Source organism: Pongo pygmaeus, chromosome 22 (genome assembly GCF_028885625.2).
Source record: "Pongo pygmaeus isolate AG05252 chromosome 22, NHGRI_mPonPyg2-v2.0_pri, whole genome shotgun sequence".
Lineage (NCBI taxonomy): Eukaryota > Metazoa > Chordata > Mammalia > Primates > Hominidae > Pongo > Pongo pygmaeus.
In genome coordinates this window covers 28,779,343-28,798,878 of record NC_072395.2, presented here as the reverse complement: position 1 = coordinate 28,798,878, position 19,536 = coordinate 28,779,343, and the positions used below count along the sequence as shown (strand labels likewise).

The 19,536-nt window shown below is 33.9% G+C and overlaps 1 protein-coding gene across 6 annotated transcripts in view; it reads right to left on the bottom strand.

Moving 5' to 3' along the window:
* Positions 1-19,536, bottom strand: part of LOC134738946 (uncharacterized) — a 419,251-nt gene that overhangs the window by 259,203 nt on the left and 140,512 nt on the right. The window contains exon 1 of one of the 6 annotated variants that reach the window (XR_010125239.1): positions 15,954-15,986. The exons of the other annotated variants lie outside the window; for them this stretch is intronic. The gene's annotated coding sequence lies outside the window, so the exon portion shown is untranslated. Of the gene's footprint in view, positions 1-15,953; positions 15,987-19,536 lie in introns of those variants that run through there. 6 annotated transcript variants of the gene reach the window in all.

Below are 19,536 nucleotides of genomic sequence, written 5' to 3'. Positions count from 1 at the left end.
GAAAAAAAAAAAAAAAATTAGCTGGACATGGTGGCGCATGCCTGTAATCCCAGCTACTTGGGAGGCTGAGGCAGGAGAATGGCTTGAACCTGGGAGGCGGAGGTTGGACTGAGCTGAGATCCCGCTATTGCACTCCAGCCTCAGTGACAAGAGTGAAACTCCATCTCAAAAAATAAAAAAATATATATCCAAGACATTGTTTTTTTTTTTTTTAATTTTTCTTTTCTGGTTTTCCTTCTTTTCTCTTTAAAATATTCCATACTCTACATTTTGAAATAGATCTTATTGGTTACCAACAGACTTCATTCCACCTCCAATAAAATCTGTTGCATAAGATCAGAAATAATAAAATATCTTTTGTTACATTTAATTTAAATTATTTTTAACAATACATTTCTCAGTCCCCTTAAGCTTTAAAATATCAAATAAGTACTAATAGATATGAGTTATAATGCTCTTAAGCAACAAAGCTAAAAAAGTAAAGAATGAATAGTTAGGAAAAATCTTGCGCTCTCAAGGTCCTATATAGCACCAACAGATACAGTATGTTTTATTCATACATATGTTACTACCGCATTTAATCAACAACCTTCATTTTCCAGGGAATCAACAGTTGAAAGTTCAGAGGAGATTCATGTTTTATACATTTAAGTTAAAAATTCATTCAGCCAGGCATGGTGGCCCACACCTGTAATCCCAGCATTTTGGGAGGCCTAGGCGGGAAGATCACTTGAGCCCAGGAATTTGAGATCAGCCTGAGCAAGATAGTGAGACCCTATCTCTACAAAATAATTAAAAATTAGCTGGATATGGTGGTGTGCACCTGTATTCCCAGCTACTCAGCAGGCTAAAGTACGGGGATCACTTGAGCCATGGAGGTCAAGGCTGCTGTGAATTGTGATTGCACCACTGCACTCCAGTCTGGATGACAGAGCAAGACACTGTCTCAAAAATAAATACATATAATAATAAAATAAAAGTCTATATAAGGACTGGGGGAAATTCAGGAGAATATGGTGATTCTTAATGATCATTATACCTAAACTTTACAAGAAAATAGAACTGAATCCAGCGTTTAATAAACATAGGTGATATTACTAGCCTCCCTAATTTAGGAAATGAATAGATTATTCTAAATTATTGAAAAATCATTTTGACCATCTGCAATGACCAAAAGTATCTACAATGACTGCACTTGATGACTCTTGTATATATGAAAAGAAAACAAAAGACATATGAGCACCCCAGGATAGTTTCTATTTGAAAATGTTTTATTGGAAAGTCCTATATTACAAAGTAGTAATGAATATCAGCTGTGAAAAGAAACAGAAGCAAGTGCCAGTGTTTGTCAGCTATAATAAGTGGGGATGACCATAAAAAGAAGTAACACTAACCAGGCCCCAATTGTATATTCATTTTACAGCTATATATTATATTCATTATCTTATTCTTTTGGGGGGAAACCAAATTCCTATTTTATACCAGGCAACATAGTGACATAAAAATTAATTAATGACTTTATCTAAGTATGTGAAAATAGGCATATTTTAACTAAATCGTTTCATGAACCCTTACAGATTAATCATATAGTGGTATATTATGATGCTTCTACCTGAATGATGTTGAGGATATTCTTTGTCAGAAGTTTCTATGAAATTAAATAAACAACCTATGCAATATTTTAACACTATTTGAATTGCATCTTGAAGGACTTCAGATTCAGAACAAGAACCAATTACAAAAGGCCTAGAAGTTCAAGTCAAGAAATTAAACTTAATGCTAAGTGCAATGGAGGCATCATGTTAGACATGAATAGATAGAATTAAGAGCTATTTAAGAGTTAGAGTCAATTGACTGATTAAAGATGAATTCATGGGTTGAGAAAAAGTTCAAGGGTGTTACCCAGGCTTCAAATTTGTGCAACTACTGAGCTAGACACAATAAAAGGAAGACAGGTTTTGGGGACAGGTGATGAGTTCAAGTTTGGACATTGAAAACAAGTGCAGAACTTATATAATGCAAGAAAAGGAGGAAATCATACCAAGTATAGAGAAGAAATGTTTAAGCATTAAACCAGTTATAGAGTGAGAAAGAAGCTGAAGCACATGTTAACTTATTACAATAGTTTTGTTAAATATATGGGGTTTTCAGAAAGTGAAATGTTAATTACTGCAAATCAACTCTTTAATTCGATAATTCTTTAACTCAACCTCCCCTGAAATTTCTATAGGTTTGTGGTTTGCACAGTGTCATCCAGAGACCACAGAGGTATTTGAGAAGCTGGGCAAAGGATTTTATTTAAATTTCATGCTTTGAAAATTATGGCATTGAATGACTTTTCAATATTTCAACAATATGAATGCTCACTCAAAGGTGATATATGTATTCCACCTTGATGACAGATGAATGACAAGGTAACTAGAGTGTTAGGTTTATTACTTCATTTGGAGCAACTGTCAGAGTCAAGCTTCTGCTGCCCTCTTAGCAAAACATAAGAATGTCTAGGAAATTTGCTATTGACGAAGTAGCTACATAGCTACACTGATCTATTTTTGAAATCAGACCATCACCATCCTTTCTGTCTGTTGTAGCAATATTCTGCCCTGCACATCACTGTCAGGCAACACTAGATACCCCTGCCTGGTGCCAGCCTGATGGTGGCATGAGGACACAATAATCCTCTGAAAACCTTATAGGGCAGCTTTATGTTCAAAAGTTTTCCAAACTAAGTGTTCTTAGTTTTAAGACTTAATTCTTAAAACTGATCTCAAAACTCAGTTCAAAACCAAGTTTTCTTAGTTTTAACAGTTTTTCTTTCTGATTTTCAGAAAGTCAGATAGAATATACTACTTTGTATCTTTTTCATTATCATTTTGTTTCTGGTTTTTCAGTTTTTCTCCAAAAGGCATGTTGTTTCAATTGCTTCTGGTAACATACCAATCCCTTAGACACAGGGATATCCATATGATATCCATATCCCCATTTTCTCTAACAATACTGTTGGAAATAAAGAGCCAGCAAAAATTTTAAGCATAGCCAATCAGAGCCCTTCCCTGGGACGGAATAATGAACACTCTGGACAAAGCCTATCTATGGTAGAAGAGAACGAGGCCAAGAAGAAGCACAGACAGCAGAAAGAAGAAATGAACAGAGATATAGATTGGGGAAGAACTGAGTCTTCAGTGCCATTTAATCCAAGATTCAGGTTTTCCTTTGAATGTATGAAAGTATAGCAACTTTTCCCAACTCAGTGGTCTAATAAGTCACCCTTTTTTTTTCTTAAGCTATTTTAAGTTAGATGTCTCTCACTACAGATAACAATTCAGACCAAAACATCAAATAACTGCAATTTGGAACTTCAAGTTTGAATTGGTACTAATCAACAACAATCAATGGATTTTTACTGGGCATCCACTAAAAATATACAAGGTACAGTCTAAGCACATTCTAGGTGTCAACTCATTTACTTATCACAATACCCAATAATGAACTTTGCTATCCCTTTAAACAGATTAAAAAACTGAGACTCAATCAGATTTTTCAGTTGCCCAAGGGCACACAACCACCAAAGGGTAAAGTATGAGTTTAAACAAAGACCTTTTGTCTACAAGGCTGTTAATCTTGATACAAAGATTCTTAACATATGCTATATACTACCTCTCATCACATGATTGAGTTCTGATTCAGCCATCTAGTAGCTAAGTGATTTATTCTCTCTGAAACTTTAACTTTTCCATCTCTAAAAGAGGGATACTATTGTTTCCTACTGCAAAATTGTTGTAGAAATGGAAAGAGATAATGCTTATGAAAGCATTTTGAAAACTGCAGAGCACTAGAGAAATGTCAGTTCATATTATAAAATTATAACCTACATTAAAGCTTTACTATCTCTGAATCTTGTAATTAAGTTACTACAAAATTTAATCAACATGTTTCAGCCAATAATATATCAGAAAAGTAGATACAGGAGTCAACTCATATGTCAGAAAGCGGCTTTTAATCTAAACTAAAATAAATAATCCTGGTGAATAAAATCTGCCTTTCTTCAATAACAATGATGATGATGACGACTAAGATAAAATTAACTCACATTTCAATATCAATTTAAGTTTTCAAAATTACTTTACATTTTTTACTTCATTTAGCATATTTTAGTGTCTTGGGGAATGGGTTATATTTATTTTTCCCTGTTAATGTCAATCTACAGCTACAGTACAAGTTTTAGTAATAAGTATTCCAGATGAAAGCTTTGTGTAGTTTATTACGAAGCTCACAAAAAGATAAATATGAAATATTTATTCAAATTTTCTTTTGAATCCCTTCCTTTTACCTATCTTGAAGACTGTTCAACATCCCAGAATATCCTCATATTACATGTAAATGATATTAAGAAAAACTATTCATTATAAAGGCCAAATAATACAACTATACCTAGTTCTTTCTTCTTCTTATGAAATTAAAGTTCTATTAAATATAAACATTCATGTCTTTAATCATTTCTTACTCAACCTGGTACTTTCAGATGATCTTTGTGCATTTAACACGTTCAAACTCATGTTTATTTTTATTTATGTCAGTAGATATTTGACAATAGGAGCTATAGTGATTAATCTCAAAATAAGCAAGTAGATTCTTATCATTGCTAAATACGATTTCAGTACTAACTCTAAATATTATGTCTATAATATTTATAAATATCAAAATATGACTAAATTCTGTATAGACCACTACGACTTAGAGATTATTTTGGGTTGAAGGGAAATTTAGTTTGGTTTGAATCATATGCTGAATCATTTACTCTAGCAGTGTAATGTTTTATGGGTTTCATAAAAACATTCTTATTGAATGAGTACCACTAATAACATTCAATTTATCTAAATCTTAAAGACAGACCCGAGAAAAAAATCTGACGAAGAAATCAGACAACTGGAGAGTGTGAGTAAAATATGTATTGAGCTATATGCATAAGAAACAACAATAACAGCAAAGCTACGAAATGAAATGTATATGGTATATGAATTTACATGGTAATACATTTGAACTCCATATAAGCTCTTACCAATTCTAAAATAGTTTACCTAAGCCAGTTCCTTATTGCCAATAACATTTCTCAGAAATAACTTCTTTCCACATTTATATAAGTCATGAAGGCCTATTTTATGAGAACACGTAATCAGGCAAAATAAAATGTTACATAAAATAGAGAAAAGATATGATTTGCTTTTTAGTAGTGTGTTAATGAGCCGCAGCAGAGTAATTCTTGTATCATGGCTTAAAATTAAACCGATACAAGCATAGCTGTTGATTTATATTTCCCTTATTTTATTTTTTATACATATGCAATATTATTTTTAAGCTCATTTGTATTCATGTGAATTGGACTGCAATTTAAAGTCTGGAAGGTTTGATTTCATTAAATATTTTTTGCTTCAATCAAAAAGTCTGTACACACATGAACATTTCAAATCAAGTATTCATTTATTTTAAGATTTTTAAAGTTGCATTATTAAGTATAATGGCAAGGAAAAATGCATGAATATGGTTTAACATAAAACTTAGTGAACAGGTTTATTGAACAAGCTAGATTTAGGTAGGAGCCAAAGTCCAAAATAGCCTTTTTTTTTTTTTTTTTTTTTTTTTTTTTTTTTTTTTTTTTTTTTTTTTTTACCACTGTCTTTCACTCATGTAAGTTTACATGCTTTGTTCCTGAAAAATATCTTGGGAAGATCTACAGCTTGGTGGATATTTTTAGGCATTGAAATTTACAGACCAGTCTAATACCTTTACCTCTTCTGCTGGGCTTGACAGGCTTAGGAACTGCAATAACAGAGAAAGAGGGAAAGGTGTGCATAGTCGCTTCTTTCCACAATTCACAGCTTGAGTTCCTTCTCCCTACTCATTATGCTGGGTCATGGTTACAGCAGAGAGATGGAGAACTTAAGGCATAGAGAGAATCTTATTTAATTAGTGCAGTTGTAACCTGTGTTGGTGCCATTTCTCATGGGGTAGTTTTTGTGAGTTCTTGTGGGCAATGACTTCAAAAGAAATAGAGATTATGTTTGGTGAAGCTGCTTACATTTTTCTGTTGATTCCTACATTCTGTTCGTATCCATTTAAAATCTAACTCTAAAATGTCACACACTATCTCAATTTAAAAAAAACCACCTTTTTCTGAAATCCTGTCATAATTTTTTCTAATAGTCGACAAGTGATCATTGGTTTCCTTATAATTACTTTGAAAATAAATTATATATTTTTAACTCTAAAACAAACAAACAAGATGAAACAGCCAGGTTACTTTCTCTGGTGTCCAATCTGAGGATCTAGTAATGTCTTTAGAATGTGTGGGCACCCATAACATTGTTTTCAGATTTGGAGGCTTACTAAAAATTCTGGTTCACCAGGCAAAGTCCCACTTACCATCCAGTTAAATATACAATATTTTACTTAAAGAAGCTATACTTTAGGAGATCCCAATTAAACAGTCCTTTTTAAGACAACATTTATAGATTTCATTTGTACAAAAGGAGAATTCCAGTCAAGATGGTACAGCGTTCATAATTTAAAATATTATTTCCACTTCAAACACATGGCAATGTAAATAAAGTATAAGAATAAAAAAATCCAAAAGACAAATCCAGGCTTAAGAACAGAATGAAAACTCAATGACTGAAAATCAGAAGAGAAATGCAAATTGGCAAGTGGAGCGGCAGGGCTAAGCCCACAGTGAACAGAGGTGGCCAAAACTTCAGCCTCAGCTGTGGTAAAATGAGGAAACAAAGTATCTTCCACATGAGTTGGGGGACCAGAGACATTCATGCTGTTTGCTTGAAACCAGAGGTTGAGGTAGAACTCCCTTGTTTGAGTGAGAGGTTGAACAAGAGAAATAAGCAAAACAAAATACTCACAGCTGAAGCTATTTGGGGAGTTAGCTTTATAAAAGGACGGGGGCTTAAATACAGATGAATTTTAGTCAGAAATTGAACCAGGCCACCCAACAGCTTCTGCAATTGGGATGAAGTGGCTTCAACTCAAATGTGGGGAGGGTCTGGGCTAGGCAACTGCAAAAATGCTGACAGTGAGACAGTGAGCGAGGAGGGGAGGAAAGTCTCCTAACTTGCCCTTTCACTCAGAATAAGCTTGTAAACCTAAGTACCTAAACAAGTGACCTAGTATAGATAGAAAAGACAAGCAACAGCCCCAAAATTGTCACGTTAATTTACTTGAAATTTATTTGATGTAACAACCTAACAAAGACTAAAAATAAGTATGCTTAATAATATCCATTTTTAAAAGAGCATATAATAGCAGATATGAATACAAATAGGCTGATTTTTAAAATTAGAAATATTAGAAACTAATAATACAGACATTAAAATAGAAGCCTCAGTAGACAGAAAGTATTATAGATTTGATACCAATTAAAGAGAGAAATAGTGAACTGAATGATAACACTTAACAATTTACCCAACTTTATAGGTAAATTTCATCATTCTCTTCAAAGAATACATACAAATTCTATTTTTCATAAAACGCCTCACAGACTTTTTTAAAATGATGGAATGCCATCCAATTTTCTTTACAAGGGTAATATAGCTTTTATAGTAAAACCAATAAGAAGAACACAATAAAAAATTTATAGCCCAATCTCATTTATGACGATAGGTAAAATATCTTAAAACAAATAGTAGTCAAAATCAGAAATATATTAATCTATTTTAAAATACTAAAATTAACATATTAAAAATAAAAATTACCCTTGTGAATAAAAGGCTATTTTCTCCTCAGGAAACCTAATTTTATCATTTACAAAATAGTTGATTACAAGAGTTAACCTTATCTAATCACCGTTACAGATAAGTGATTAGACGTTCACTTGTAGAAAAAAAAAAAGTTATACCAAGAATCAAAAGAAATAGCTTAAATTTTTCTTTCAACCCCTCGATATGTTATTCCTATCCTTTTTGCCTGCTTTATTTTTTCTTCTATGGAATTTGTAACCATTGCATGGTTATAAATTCTATAGCTATGTATTTTACTTTGTTTAGTATCTGTCATTCTCTACTCTGGGACCTTTGGTCTGTTCACTGTTGTATCTCTAGCATCTACAAGTTCCTTCTTTTTTTATTCAGTTGTACCTTATTTTTATGTGCACTAATACAGTGTTACCCTGAGTGTGAGCTGAGAATGGTGCCTCTCAGCAAACTCTTCATTACCTATCTGGGACAAAGTAAGTATACAAATTAAGAATTTAGAAGATTTTTCAAGATTCTAAACTTAAAATAAGAAAAAAGTAATAATTTGTGGATTAAAACAACAAATAGAGATTTGTATCTTAAACATCACTTTTTCTAGTAATTCATTTTTTTGTATTTTCCAAAAGTATTAGTCTGTACAGATATTAAAATTTCTTTTTAAACTTTCCTTCACCACAAGTAGTTTGAGAAGCACTATATTAGAGAAGATAATATTGTGTTATTTTTCTTTTCTTGGTTTCCCAACTAGACATTTTGTTCTTTAGCAAAAGTAATATCTTTTCATTTTGTTTTCTCTTGTTAAAAAATTAACTGGGAGGCCAGCAGGGTGAGGTGGCTCCAGCACCCTTGATTCCTATGTAAGCAAGTCAAAACCCCACTCAGTGTAAATGGTCATATTTTAGGTCAATCATACCTCTGACTAGGGATTCCCACTGGAATGATCCAAATAAGGCTACTGCTCCACTTTAACCAATCAAATATTTTATTTGCCTTGCTTCTACATTCACCCTATAAAAGTCTTCCCCCAACCCCTTTGTCAGAGCCCTGAACAGCTCGTGGTCTGGAGCTGCTGGATTCATGAACTGCTGAATGCTGAAATGAATTCTTGACTATTTTAATGTGCCTTCTAAAATGCTAGTACATAATATACAATTGTGAAAGCATGAATGGGGGTGTTTTCCACGTTCTTTTCTGTTCACCTTATTAATATAAAGCATAATATTATATCCAAGTTATGGACTTTAATTCAAAAGATGTAAAGAAGAAACATTGGCAAGGGTACATTCTACTGTACTTCCTTGTGTGGCAGCAGAAGGCGAATGCCTTTATTAGAATTAGGAAAGCAAGAAACAATAGTATTTTATAGGGAAATATGTCCAACTTATTTTAAAACACACTACTTTAAAAGTGAAAATTAGTAGAGTAGTGAAGGATCTGAAAAATTTATCACATGAGGCACAACAGAAGATAGTGGGAAGTCTTCACATGTGAATATTTAAGCCATGGTAATATAGATGGTTTTAGATATGCAAAAGGTTTTGACTAATTATAGGAACTGATTTTAAGCTATTATTGAAGATCAAGTTTAAAAATTATAGTGGGTTGCTTTGTGAAGTAGAGTTCTCAGTATGGGAAATATTCAACCATAATCTGGAAGACTCCATGCCTTTTAGGTGACAGATTAGACTAGATGCTATTTAAGTCACTTTCAAGTCCAAGCTGTTATGATTCTATGAACTAAACAGGGACTGAATGATCATGGATGAATTGGATGACAGCTAAAATTTGGTATTCATTTGCATTAAAAATCATCCTGGTGTACATAATTTGGAATAAGGCGGAGAGAAGAGAGACAGCTGGTATTTATTACGATTCCACTCTACTAAATACTATGATGGTTTTCCTAGCATTTCCTCACTGGAAACTTTTAGCAGCCTGACAATGTAGCACCCCCACTTTTAGTTGAGAAACTGAGGCTCAGAGAAAATGAGTTACTAAAGTGTCTACTGTTGGAAAATAACAGATATAGAACTGAATGCAGCCTACATTCACACTCAGTCTGACACCAAAATTGGGGCTCTTTTCACCAAGGCAGGCTGTCCCAGAACTCAAGATGTCCCCAAAAATACACATATGTATATAACCTATATAAATATATATATATATAACCTATATAAATATATATATATAACCAAAAAAGATCTAAAGATGTGACAATACTGCTATCATACCAATCCAATATTTAATGATATTTTCAGCCATAGTATAAATTCCAAAACATATCATAACAATGACAGACACCTATGTTTAAAATTTTCAGACATCTTTCCTTAAAAGGAGAATCTAAGAGCTCCTTTAAATATACACCATGTGATTCTAAATTTAAGTTTTCAGCAACAAAATCCTGGAGCTGAATTTGGCTGATACTAAAGCCACATTGATATGACACTAGCGGAGGCAACATAAAATGTAAAGAGTCTTGGTGAGGACCTACTATTGAACCAATCACATAATCATGTGCTAGCTGAGGAAAGATGTAGAATAAATGAAAAATCTCAATTGTACAGCATAGCTACTCCATGTTTTGTGAAATCCTATAACCAAACAAATTGACACAAAGGACCAAGACGATGACAGACTTTTGAATGATCCAAGAGTCAAAAGTCATATAATGCAACAGAGGAATTCATTTTAAAATACAACTTGAAATATAAAATTCCAGACTACACAAACAGATAATCCATTTCTAATCTTGGGGACCTAAAGTCTGCCTTGAACTTTAGGTCCCTGAATTCAAGCATCACTGGACTCAACATACCAACCTGAACCCATCAGACAAATAGGAAGCAACTTCCAATGATGCCTTTAGGAAACACATATCAATAAGGAAGTATCTTTCTAAGTATTAGCTATAGAGAAATACCCTAGAAATCAGCAGAGCAACTACAAAAAAATTAATAGTTGCTTAGAACAGAACTTCCAGCAACTTTTTTGCTTCTTTTTGTGATTCAGATTTAGATATTTCTCTTCAAAACTGTAGTTTACTCTCCTCTATTTCAGAAATTCCATGCTCCAGCTAATTATCCTATTTCATTTTGTTATTCCTCAGCTAAAGCTGACAAAATAATCATAGTGGATTTATTTCTAGACTTTAATTGGAAGTAGAATTAATTTTATTAGAATATTTATTATTTTCTTTAACAAATTTTTAGAGAAAGACCAACATATAAATGTCATTTGATCAGCACTATGAACTTCTAGGAGCACAATTTAGTTTTATTTATTATAAAATTGCTCCCCAAACAGAATCTGTCATACCTTTAATGTCAATCTAAATATGAAAAAAATAAACCTCTATTTCCCAGCTCTTTCCACATAGGAACAAAAATTAAAATTTCTGGGAAAGATAAATTGTCTGGTGTATTTAATAAATAAACAAAAACAGGAAATAAAAAAGAACTAATGGTAGAATATCCTTGGAAATACTTGACTAAGAAAAGCCAAAAAACATATAACACACACACATAGAAGTCCTTCTCTTTCTTTTGAAATGATCCAAATTGAAAATGATATCGATGCCTAAGTAAAAACTATCACAGACCTGGAGAAAGCAAAATGAAATGAAATCGTGGCATATTTGAGTGCTCTAAAAGTAGTGCCTCCCCCAGTACTTTCTGTGCCCCAAATGAACTAAGTCATATTCTTCATAACACCTGGGGCCTGTACCTCAATAAGCAATTTAATGATCAAAAAAATAGAAAAACCTTTCCTCTCTACTCACATAGTTGAGAGTTCCACCCTGTTGTTAGTGGAGTTCTTGGACTTCATCTTCCATGCTGACAGGCTATCACTGACTCTGGTTGGACCCTATCAATTCTACTTCTGAGTTCTTTAATAGCTTCTCTTCCCTGTGGTTAATAATGCAATGACTTCTGGAGGTAGTCCTTCTTTTTATATATGTTGCTTTTTAAAATATTATCTCCCTGCCAATCTTATTATACTGCCCTAATCTCAGTACATAGATACTGCCCTAATCTCAGCTTCCACTCCAACTCGCTACAGAGTTCTGGTCCAGGATTTCTATCTCACAGCTACATATTTCACCCTGAATGCCTCCTCACCAGTTCCAATTCAAGACATCTTAAATCTGACCTTTCCTTTATCCAACAATAGCAATAAAAACAACCTCTCCTAGTCGCTTCCCTGTTTCACTAATGATTCCAGTCATCCATAATCAAAATCCAAACTATCTTTGACTCACTCTTGTCATGCTTAAAGTTTGAAACATCAAAGTGGCTACATTCAGAACTCAGGTTCAGGTAAGAGAGAGCTGTATTCACCCTTGGCTCCATCATTTACTACCTGCGTAACTGAGGGATATTACCTTAATTATCCAAACCTTCATTTCTATACCACAAAGATAAAATTAATAACAATAACTAACATTTGTAGAGCTCTTCATAAGTATTATATATAAACACATTTAGTATTTACAATAACTAAATGAAATAGATGCTACCATTATTTCTTTTCTATAGATGAGAAAACTGAAAAATAGAGAGTTAAATAAATTGCCAAAAGCCACAAAGTCAGTGGCTGAGATTCAAACTCAGACAGTCTGGCTCCAAGACTGTAACCACCATAGGCACTGTCTTCCTGAAAATAATAATTTATGTGCATGTTGTTGTGAGCATAAAAATAAAGCCTATAAAATACTTGTCAATATAGGCTGCTATTATCATTATGAATTTCTACTTCGCAAAAGTCAGAAGCAAACCATCCAATAAACAAATCCCTATAGCACTTATTCTTGGACCATATGAATTACATATTGCCTTTTATTACTTAACAATCATCTCACCATACTGTGTATGTTATACGCTGTTTTAAGCTGGGAATGGTGTATAAAACTATCCTATGCTTAATAAATATTAGTGGAATTAATGTATGTCAAAGATTTTTTAATTGATTATTGTGAGCCATATCCATTTCGCAGTCTCTTGCAGCCTGGCCTTTTGTTATCCTAAAGTTTATGGATGCGTGCTTATTCAGAGAATTCGTGTTTCTCCAATTTTTGACCTTTTTGTTCAAAGACATCCTTCCTACATTGAGCCGCTTCCTAGACCCCATACACTGACTTCTGAGCCAGACCTACTCCTGAGCCCTTCTACATTCTACACCTCACCATGGTCTCAGCTCCTTAGCATACCCAGTGTCATCTGTCCATACTTGTTCTAGGATGTGCTCGAGGCCCTAAGGCTTAAACACATGAAGCCATGCTCAAAGGTTACACCCACAAGTGCCTAGATTGTACACCAGGAGCTTATGTGGTGTTGCTAGGAAAACAACACTATGATAGAATGTTGTTTTCTATAATTTCCAAACATACATTTTTGTGAAAATCAACAGGGAGGAGCTATGCTTTTCCACAGTAAGGACATTGCTTTTATTTCAAAATGATACTCAATTTCTCAAAAACTATTATGACATGAAAAAGGTAGTTTCAATATTTATGTTAAAGGTGTGAATTTTAAAAGACTGTGTACAATATGGACTAATTCATGTATGCAATAGTGTATATATGCATAGAAAAATCTATGGATGTTGATATACTGAAATGTGCATAGTTTATATTAAAAAGCAGAAATTATGAATAATTTCCCTCTTATCTATATTTTCTATTTTTTACAATAAATCTTTATTATTTGTGTAAGAAAAATATTATTTAAAAATCCGTTAAGTTAGAACATTTTCATTAATCCTTGTTATTGTCCCTAGTACCATATAATTAGCAAATTATCTGGCAGTATTTTATACAAATAATCTGGAAAACTAAATTTTGTTCATATGTTTCATATCTTAAAATCTTACCTAAAGTCCGTTTCTCTAGGTAATCTTTTATTCTCTCTTTCTGGCATCAACTATACAGACATGGAGACCACTGATAAGTTAAATGGAAGCTTTAAATGTCTTCTAAATTTCAAAGACAGTCTGTGTTCAATTTTCAGTTAACTATACATCTTTCTTAGGCAACTAATTTTCCTGGCCCCTGGAGTTGTTTCGTAAAACAAGTTTTGCTGTACACATGCATCTTTTTTTTTTTCTGCATTATCCATCTGGAATATAGAATACTCTAAAAGCAAGTTTAGTTATTTTATTTTTACACAGGTGTTTTTAAAGAATACAGTTGCCATTTCCTTTGGAGAAAAAATAAACTTTAAGGTGTCATGTAGCAACTAAAACAAATGACATGTTGTCTATATACCAATGGTGCAAAAAATTCCAACCCTATAAAGTGTATGAAAACAAAATATAATAAACTTTCCTACAAGAAACGGGGTCCTTAAACCATTGCTCACTAGCATCCAGCACAGCAATCCAGTTATATGTTTCCAAATAAAGTCAAACTAGCTTGTTTTTCAAAGTGAAAGAGTACTTACTGATGGTTGGAATTTCAACCCAGAGTACTGACCAAACGTGAATAACTTTAGAAGGAGCTGTTAATGGTAAAAATCTGCCTGTAGCTTGGTCTAGCAAAACCTTGGTGAACAGAAACAAAAGAGAATCTACCAAAGTTTAAGCAACCTGTAATAGGAAGATACGCAGGCAATGAAATATTACATGAACAAATTTGTATGAAGAAGGCCGGCCGCGGTGGCTCACGCCTGTAATCCCAGCACTTTGGGAGGCCGAGGCAGGTAGATCACGAGGTCAGGAGATCAAGACCATCTTGGCTAACACGGTGAAACCCCGTCTCTACTAAAAAACACAAAAAATTAGCCGGGTGTGGTGACGGGCGCCTGTAGTCCCAGCTACTCGGGAGGCTGAGGCTGGAGAATGGCGTGAATCCGGGAGGCGGAGCTTTCAGTGAGCTCAGATTGTGCCACTGCGCTCAGCCTGGGTGACAGAGCAAGACTGTCTCAAAAAAAAAAAAAAAAAAAAAGAAAAAAAAAGAAAAATATATATGCAGAGAAAAAATGTTTAATGAGATATTCAAAATTGTGTTAACACAGTTGTTGTCCCATGGTGTCATTGTAAGAAGTTTGCAATCAACTTTTGCTACCAGATTCATTAACACTCTTATGATTTAAGGATAAGATTCATTCCATCTAATCAGCAGAAATTTAGTGTACCTGCCCCTTAAAATTGTCAAAATAAAGGCAGCTGAAGGGAAGCAAGACTTTCTATTGATTTGAACACTGATGCCCAAAAATCTGTGTCTTAAAAAATCTGTAGATTTTGAATTAATGTATTCTCTCTCATAATTTTTTCTGAATAATCCCATAAACTAAGAATGCAAAATGAAGAAAACACTGGATTTTCAATACTTGGTCTACAGCAACCTATGATACACAACAGGGAATAAAGAGACAGTTTGACTTAGAGTCAGAAGATCTGGTGTTCAACCTTGACTGTGTCTCTTATTAACTTTGTAATTTACTGGTCACAATTTTTGTTTCAGTCGGGAATTTTAAAGATAGCCTATTGTTATGTATATTTTGGTGGGGTTGATGTGAAGGTGTAATGAAGTTACATATGACAGTGCTCAGTGAGCCAAAAATGCCTATATAGAATAGTTGGTAAGATTATTATTATTCTTGGAGGCCGGGCGTGGTGGCTTACGTCTGTAATCTCAGCACTTTGGGAGACTGGGGTGGGTGGATCACTTGAGGTCGGGAGTTTGAGACCAGCCTGACCAACATGGAGAAACCCCATCTATACTAAAAATACAAAATGAGCTGGGCATGGTGGTGCGTGCCTGTAATCCCAGCTACTTGGCAGGCTAAGGCAGGAGAATCGCTTGAACCTCGGAGATGGAGGTTGTGGTGAGTCGAGATTACACCGTTGCCCTCCAGCCTGGGCAACAAAAGCAAAAGTCCATCTCAAAAAAAAAGAAAAGAAAAGAAAGAAAAAAACAGATTATTATTTTTCACTTCTCTGATAATAGTAGGGAGGCAGAGTGCAGGACTGACCATCTAGCATTGACACTTGAGTCTAAACTATTTGAACATATTTGTATTTTGGTCCTGAAGCTCGTTTTTGTGCCTCCATATTCTACATGTTTATAGGATGCACAATACAGTGTTTAGTTGAATTTCTTGTTATTTATATAAAACTTTTGTCACTACATCTTGAAAGTTCAAGCAATAACAACATCAGAAAAAATAATAATAAACACCCATATTAAGAACTTACTATGTGTCTGGGATGATGACAGATGCCTTTAATTCTCCTGTTAATTCTCACAATGGCCAGCTTTATAAAGAGAAAAATAAGGCATTGATATGGTCTGAATGTTTGTTTCCCTCTCCCCGCAACCCCACCACCACCAAATTCTTATGTTGAAACCTAACCCCTCACTTGATGGTATTAGACTATCAGAAGGTGGGGGTTTTGAGGGCGTGATTATTTCGAGGATGAAGCCCTCGTGAATAAGATTGGTGCCCTTATAAGGAACTGAGGAAACTAGAGTTCTTCCTTTCCACCAATGTGAGAACACAGCAAAAAGATGCCATCTATGAACCAGAATGTAGGCCCTCACCAGACAATTTACGGTGTTTTGTTTTAGCAGCCTGAAAAGACTAAGACAGACATTGAGTGTTAATTAACTTCTCCTAAAGTGATGCAAATAGTTGATCTCCTGTCTTGCTTTCCAAATTATTTTTGTTAATAACCTTAACTCCTATTTCTTATCATAACAGACGGAAAATAGCTGTGTAGGTATGAGAGTAGACTTTTTTTTTTAAATTAATTTCATGGTTCCTAAAAGACACCTTTATGTCATATGATGACTAGGAGCTCGTTAGCGTCTTTTATAAATTATTCTTATTGTACTAAAATGAATATACACAACAGTATAGAATGTATCATTTTAGTCATTTTAAGTGTAAAGTGCAGCCATCACCAGTACAACTATAGAACTTTTTCATCATCTCACGCTGAGACTCTGTACCTATTAAATATTAACTCCTCATTTCCTCCTCTTCTCAGTCCCTGGTAGCCACTGATCTACTTTGTGCTTTTATGTATTTAATTATCCTAGATTCCTTATATAATTAAAATCACAAAACATGTGTTTTCGTGTGTCTGACTTATATTACTTAGCATAATGTTCTCAATGATCATTTATGCCATAGCAGGTATCAGAATATCATGCCTTTTTACAGCTGAATAATATTCCAGTGTCTGTACACACCATATTTTATTTTTCCAATGAACATCTGGATTGCTTCCATCTTTTGCCTGTTGTGAATAATGCTGACATGAGCCTAGATGTATAAATATCATGTTTTCAATTATTTTGTGTGTATACCCAGTTTTTGTTGCTGCAACAGAATAACAGTATTGCATCTTTGGAAAAGAGAATTTAACAAAAATTAGCCAGGCATGGTGGTGGGCACCTGTAATCCCAGCTACACGAGAGGCTGAGGCAGGAGAATCACTTGAACCCAGGAGGCGGGGGTTGCAGTGAGCCAAGATAGGTCCACTGCACTCCAGCCTGGGCCACAGAGCGAGACTCCATCTCAAAAAACAAAAAAAAGAGAATTCAGTAATTCCTTCATCCCTTTATATAACACCACCTTGAGTTTCATCATTCAATAAATATAATCTAATAATTTTATTCCTTAAAGGTACTATGTTGCCCATGTGGAATAGATTATACTGGCTTAAATTCTTTCCTCCACTAACCTTGAAACTTACAAGTTTAGTCTATAAACTACATGGTAATAAAAATTACTTTCATTATAAAACAGGTTTATAACAAACATTTCATATACATCGAAAGGTTGAAAAGATTTCAAATTTTAGAAAAAGAAGGACTTAGAAAGAATTACAATATATCTCAGTTGATAGCCTGTATATGTAACCATTAACATCAATTTAAATTAATACCAACCTGATTCTAACTCATAATTTAAAAGTTTATAGTTTTATAGTATGTTACATGCTTCTCTGTAGTTCGCCAACAATACTTTACGAGAGCAAAAATTAGTACACTTCAAGCAAAGTTTAAAACCTGAGGGTCAAAATTAGGAAATATCTATTCATTGAAGAAAAGTGACTAAATGTACTCAAAAGAAGCAGAACTGCTTTTCATACAAATGAATGTCCCTTCATCAAAGCACAGTGCTAAATATTATTATTTGAGGCAAAACTTTATAAATATAAATAATTTATCACACATTTTATGATTCACCATACAACTAAGGAATGTAACATAGCTTGAAATCATGTAAAAATGTTTACAGCATAAGAATGACAAAGAATTCAAAAACACGAAGTATGCTTGCTCTAATAATTTAGAAAACAATAGATACTTTCATGGCCTATTTTCCCCAGAACAGGCTTATCATATTATGAATTTTATCCAGAGTCTTTGATTTTTTTATGTCCTCGTGGTTTATATGTGCTACTGCATAATGTGTATTTGATGTCAAAATTCTCTTCACCGAAAGAAACTTTTTAGGGTGTGATATATTCATGTGTCTATAAATTTACCCAGTGACAATTGTTGCAGATGCTAACATTTATTGTTCACTAGGTGCTACATGTTATACCAAATAATTTACATACTTAGTTTTAACTATATAAAATTGCGGATGTTTATTTTTAATCTATAAAGAGGGCAATTTCATATGGCTCATCCTGAGATTTTAGCTCATTTATTTCCCATAAGAACCATGAGATAGTTATGTATGTATGTCTATTTATATATGTATATTTAGTTATGATTTATTTTATTTCACAGATGATGAAACGAAGTCATAGAGATGTGAAATATCTTGTCCAAGGTTACCTACATAGTTAAGCAACAAACTCAAGAAATGAATTTGGCAATTTGACTGTATAGGCCATTGAATGAACTAGTCTGTTACATTATAACAAGACAACAAGCGGTGAAATATACTGTAGGGGAGTTTGCTTCATTTGTGGACTCCTTCCCTTTGGTAACCTACTGGAAGCCTGTAACTGCCTAAAGTATGGTCTGACTATAAACAGGAGCATGGTATCACCTAAGAGCTGCTAGAAATGCAGACCCCCGGGGAGTCTGAATCTGCATAGTAACAAGATTCCCACGTTACAGTGTTTCCTATGAATCTTACCTTTTAAGAACAGATTTAAGCTGTCTTCATTTTTAAGACTTAATAAGCATATGCAAAACAATCCATCTACATTCAAAAGGTAAAGACAAAATAAGTCTACATGTAATAAAATGTCCTGGTTCAGGTAACCTATGTTCAATAAGAAATAATACTTTAGATGTAATTTTGGGTGTACACAAAATGAATTCTCGTGAATGCATGCATTCCCCACACCCTTTCTTTTCGTCCCACATACCTCTTTAACTTATTCGGTGAAAAGATGTCTATTACGTCTCTATTGTCATGAGATTGTGTCTTCAGTTTGCCATTTTGCTCTCTGCGATTCACACAAACTGTGGCTTTCCCTTTACACTTAGAACTTTAGGGCTTTATGTACAATCCCTGACATAGTGACAGGGAGTATTTCTTCCCACTAGATGGCAGTAACGGCAATTTAATAATACATATAAAGACACTTCCAGCTTGCTATAGGGCACTGCAAACAATGACTTTGAGTGAGGGTTTCGTGAATTGCTGGACTTAATATAGGGAGCAATGACTTGGTGACAAATTGGAGAACAGTTTTTCTCTTTTGATGTCTATGTTTAAATTGTGTTTTGCATTCTTTTCAAGATTAAAAGCAGTCTTGTTCGCATATCTCTTACCCCTTGCTATAAGGAGCAGCTATTTTATGA